The sequence below is a fragment of the Lathyrus oleraceus genome, chromosome 6 (genome assembly GCF_024323335.1).
Source record: "Lathyrus oleraceus cultivar Zhongwan6 chromosome 6, CAAS_Psat_ZW6_1.0, whole genome shotgun sequence".
In the NCBI taxonomy this organism is placed as follows: Eukaryota; Viridiplantae; Streptophyta; class Magnoliopsida; order Fabales; family Fabaceae; genus Lathyrus; species Lathyrus oleraceus.
The window spans coordinates 39,625,638-39,631,637 of record NC_066584.1 but is presented as its reverse complement, the minus strand read 5'-3'; positions in this window follow the sequence as shown (position 1 = coordinate 39,631,637).

Genomic DNA, 6,000 nt, shown 5'->3' with positions numbered 1-6,000 from the left:
TCCCCATTACCCGACCCGTCCCCATATTTTATAATCGGGGAAAACCCAAACCCAGTCAAAGCGGGTTTTCCCCGTCAACTTCGGGGCGGGTTCGGGTTGGTACCCGCAGGTACGGGTTATGTTGTCATGCCTAAACATGTGCCACATAAAAAAATCTCTCTTGTATTAAAACAACTTTATCAACAAACCTTAATACAAGAGCCATTTGTTCCTTTTTTGACTCATCACGAGCTTCATCAACAACGATACAAAATTTGGAATCACCAATTTCCTCACGAATACTCTTTTTCACCCTACTAGAAAGAATTTGCAAGAGCTCTTTTTGAATTTGATGTGAAGTATACTTGCAATTTTGTGGAGCATTTTCCAACATAACTTTTGCAACTTCATCATTGTAGGATGCTAAAAGTTTGAATAACTCAAGAAAGTTCCTTGATTTCTTGATTTGCTACTTTCGTCGTGACCCCTAAAAGCACAAGCTTGTAGTGTTAACCAACGAACAATGTCAATTGAAGTCTTGAGTCATAACCGATTATTCATTCTTTGACTTGAACTTTGCACTTGAATAAAATTTCTAATATGACCATCTTGATTCAACAAGTCTTGACAAGCTTTCATTGCATTGTTGTGTGGTGAGCAAGGATCCTTCCTTATGTGTTTAAGAAAGGAACAATGTTTTCCATTCCTAACTTTCTTCCAATTTCTAAAACCCATAGAAATAAAGACAAGTGATCTAGGACATCCACTTAGTTTTTTGCTAAAAAGGTAACATGGTAAGCAATATGCGACATCTTCAGATGGTGAATATTCTAATCATGATGGAAATATGATAAACCAAGTATGTTGAAACCTTCTCGGATGATCCTCGTTACCGGACAAAGGATAGTTTTCTAAATGAATTTGATATGGACCCCATTTTAGATAAGCTCTTCGTATTGCATCCACTTGATTTGGTGGATATTGCCAAATAGGAGGACGCTTTCCAGGATCGTGTTCCAAAGAATTTTCAAAACCATGATGCTCTTCAATTGTTGGATTCTCAAGAACTGTTTCAGATTCGGATGTCGGGATTATAATTTCTTCATCTCTCTCTTCTCTTTCAATTTCACATGCTTTCCTTTTGAAAAAAGAATCAATTTTCCTATTATTCATCTTTCCTCTTCCTATAATATCATATCAGATCCAAAAATCAATTTAAAGAACATAAAAATTAAAAGAGAAAAAAATTAATAAACTTAATTAATCAACTTTAATCCGTTTTCAAATATCGGTAACTTCACTATTAGAAATTAGCAGCAACAATGATTAAATAAACCTTATTACAGTGTATAACTATATTTACAGTGTTATGAATTGGCTTAATAAACCTCATATAGATTATTTTAACACATCAAGAAAAAAGAACCCTAAAAATCTCAAAAACACAAATCAAGCAATCACTTTAATTTGTTACTTTTTATAAAAGAAGAATGAATAAAGTTTTTTACCTGTTAGGTGCCGATCACTTTAATCTGTTCCGATTCCGGTGCCGGTAGCAAACCCATATGAGAAAGAAAGGAAAGGTAGGATCTTTTTACCTTATCTGTATTTTAACCTAACTTTGAATGAAAAATAAAAAATAAAAAATAAAAAATAAAAAATAAAAAATAATTTTAATTTAAAATAAGGATGTTTTAGTAATTTAATATATATGAATTAAAAATAAATAAAAAGTTGAGGGGTGGCCGTGGCCTTCCCACGTCCCCCCTCAGTTCCGCCAATGGTTGTATGTGACTCCAATGTTCGATTGTATTTACATTTTGATGTTATACAATGTGTAATATATGTTTAGTACGTTGGTTGCATTTGAGCAATTTTGATCCAATTTTACCATGTGTTATGTATAAGCATGAGTTTATATAAAAAAGTATTTTACATTAAGAGTTGTTTTGTGAAAGACCTTATGTTAAGGTATGGGAGGAGAATATGCATTTAGTGGCCAAGATCTTGATATTTTTGTCCTTTTTTGAGGTGTGTGTTTAATAAAGGAGATTGATCCTGGGTTTGAACATAAGGCTGTAAAAATATGGTGGAAACATGATGGTGGTAGTTTAAAAAATTATTTAAAACCCTCTAGGGATGAAGGAGATGCATATGAGTTAGCTGCATTTGTTGAGAACTATAAATGTGAGGTTGAAATTTACAATAAGCCCAAACCAAATGCAGTGGAACCAACATTTATGGAGAATGTAAGAGAAAAATAAGGGGAAAAAGTGAAAATGATGTTGAAAGATATATTGATTCTAGTGATGAGTCTGTCAAAGGTATACATTTGGAAAATAGTGAAGAAGAAATGATGAATGTATTTGATGAAGGTTTTGATGAGGGTTTTGATGGAGGTTTCCAGAGTTCTTTTCTTTTACTCTCGGTGAGTTTACTGGCATGTTTTATATGTTTTGATGTATTTCTAGGACCCTTTTTTTATTTGAGGTTTTTCTAGATATTCCTTTGTAATTTAGAGGCATTTACAGAGTTTATTTCTTTTACCCTATATTGAATTTCCAGATGCGCCTTATTTTATCTGATGTATTTCCGGATTATTCCTTTGTCTCACTGATGTATTGCCATATGAGTTTTGTGTTCTGAGGTATTTTCAGAACTTATCCGATGTATTTTTGGATTATTCCTTTGTCTCTCTGATGTATTTCCAAATGATTTTTGTGTTTTGAGGTATTTCCAAAATTTATCCAATGTATTTTCGAATTATTCCTTTATCTCTCTAATGTATTTCCAAATGAGTTTTGTGTTCTGAGGTATTTCTAGAACTTATCCAATGTATTTCTGGATTATTCCTTTGTCTCTCTGATGTATTTCCAAATGAGTTTTGTGTTCCGAGGTATTTCCAGAACTTATTTGATTTATTTTCGGATGTCTGTCTGTCTTTCTGATGTATTTCTATAATTTGTCTCTTTTATCTGATGTATTGTTAGATATGTCTTTCATTCTGATGTATTTTCAAATTTTGTTTCTTTTATCCGATGTATTGTCAGATGTGTCTTTCATTCAGATGTATTTACAGAATATGTTCCTTTTATCCGATGTATTGTCAGATGTGTCTTTCATTATGATGTATTTACAGAATTTGTTCCTTTTATCCGATGTATTGTCAGATGTATCTTTCATTCTGATGTATTTCCATAATTCATTTCTTTTATCCAATGTATTGTCACATATGTCTTTCATTCTGATATGTTTCCAGAATTTGTTTCTTTTATCGATGTATTGTCGGATGTGTTTGTCTTTCTGATGTATTTCAAAAATTTGTTTCTTTTATCTAATGTATTGCTGAATGTGTCTTTCATTCTGATGTATTTCCAGAATTTATTTCTTTTATCCGATGTATTTCCAGATGTGTCTTTCATTGTGCTGTGTGTCTAAAATTTGTTTCTTTTATCTGATGTATTACCAAATGTGTCTATCCTTTTTATGTACTTCTAGATATTGTTTTTTCTATCCGATGCATTGTCGGATTTGTCTATCTTTCTGATGTATTTTCATAATTTGTTTCTTTCGTCCAATGTATTGCCGAACATGTTTGTCGTTCTGATATATTTCGGGAACATATCTTTGTTTTTCCCTAGTGAGTCTTTCCACCGTACCTCATTTTAATCCCCAACAGACTTCATTTACCAGTCATCTCCATAATCCTCAAAGAATTTGCATTGCATATCCCCAACAAGCTCATACATCTCATACCATTGCATTTCATACCTTCAAGGGATAAAATTTTAGTCTTTAGTATTCAACTATCTTCCACCCCAATCATATGAAGAATGACGTCTTTCCTATCATTCAGTAAAAGATATTTAAATAAAAGCAATTGTCATACCCCAAATTTTACCCACCAATTTTTATTTTTAATTCCATTTCATTTCTTTTTAATTCATCTGTGTATCATTTCATTTGGTCACAGAGTTCCATAGGCATTCATAAGTCAAAAGTCAACATAAAGTCAACATTTGCATGTGTTAGGAATTTGACTAAAAGTTCATGCATCATGGTTCATTATTACAATAATAATTTAAATCATCATCACATTATCCAATTTGGAGTCTTATTGATCATTATCATGCATCATAATAAAAATACAAAGAAAAGTCAACATTACACATGTTGAGGAAATTGGCTAAATTTGTATGTTTCATTATTTAGTTTTAAGAAATAAATTCATTATCATTTTTTTCATTTGAATTTTATTAGTCATTTTTATGCATCATAAATCACAAGTTAAGAAAAAAGCCAAGATTTTGGCACGAAAAGACAAAAAAGATAACACTTGTTTTGCCAAACCAGTAATGCATCTAACACATCTTCAAATTCACGCTAAATTCATAATATATCATCAATTTGGAATGCATTACACCAAATATTTTGCATCAAATCCAAACCAAGTTCAAAATTTCCCCAAATTCCATCAAATTCAAGTAAAATGCTCTCACATTTTTCTCATTTTTGCATAATCTCAAATTTAACCCTTAAGTTAATCCTAACTATTTATAACAGTGCATTTTCACATCCGAAAATCATCAACAACTCACCCTTACAATTGCCAAAGCTCTACCAAATTGAATTCTCAAAATTCAAGTTTCTTCACTTTTAAGAAACTTTGAATTTCCATTAATTCGTTTAAGTTATTGAGTAATTGTGTTTTCACTTTCATTGCATCTAATTTAGAGAACCATTACCTACACAAATCACCAACCAAAATAGTTCAAATCAAGATCAAAGGTTTAGTTCAATTTTGAACTCGATTTTTGAAGTTTCTCGAATCTTGAATTTGAGCTTGAATTTGAGTAGAAGAGGTTGAGAAGGTTCAAAATCTATAAAAATTTATGAACTGGAAGTTTGTTTGGACCTTCGTCGCAACTTGATCAGAGAGCCACCATGTCCACCATTGTTGTCGAAAAGTTCTTGAGGTTTTCGTCAAAGTAATTATAATCCTTGTTTTTTCTTGTGTTTTATATGTGTTATGTTGTTTATACATGCTTAAGGAATTTATTTCAATCATTACTTGCATGAAAACACATTTAAATTGAATTTCCAGAAAATTGCTCAAGAACACTCATGAACTCAAGAACACAAAGATGGAAAAAATGTGAATCTCAACCATAAATTGCAAACTCATATACCATTTGAACCGACTTTTTTTACGCTGATCACAAATATGTAATTACTTTTGTGTTTGGATGTGTATTTTGGCCGGATCAAATGGTTTTTAATTATGGATTACGTCCACTTTTTTCCTTGATTCTCATTAACCATAGCTTTTTTTCTTCTAATTTTAATTGCATATTTGGATTCGGGGCGGCAATCTAAGTCCAACGATATATTTTTTGTAATTTAATTCTTAGATTTGGTCATTTCTGGATTTTTGCTCATGAATGTTGTTAAATATGATGACCATATGATGAATATTGGTGGAAAGGGAGAACAAATTCCAGATCCCATCATAGACATCCGGTTAAATTTTTTTATTTTCCCGAAGCATTATATGCGCACCATGTGTCACTGAGAGTGGCCTATAATGGGAGGGGATCCTGTACAAGATCCCCATGTGAGCTTGCTAAGCTGCTTAGATCATGGCTGTCCACGCTTATCCAGTGGTGGAAAGACTACATCAACACTTGGGTTGTTGGCTAGGCACATGTGGGCTCTTATTTGGGTAGATTGCTAAGCCCCCCCCCCCCCCCCCCCATTTTGTTGTTTGTTTTTCTTTTTTTAATCATTTTTTTCTTTATTTGAAGTGGGATTTATGCCACTCTTTTAGTTTTATCTTTTTTATTTTATTTTTGTTGCTATCTCTCTCTTACTTCTACTTGCACCCCACTTTTCTTTTATTAATTATTATTATTATTTTATTTTATTTTTTTTATTTTTTTTATTAATTATTTTTAATTAATAATATAATTAAGGAATAAATAAATAAATTTTTTCATCATATTAAAATCTATGGTCCAACGA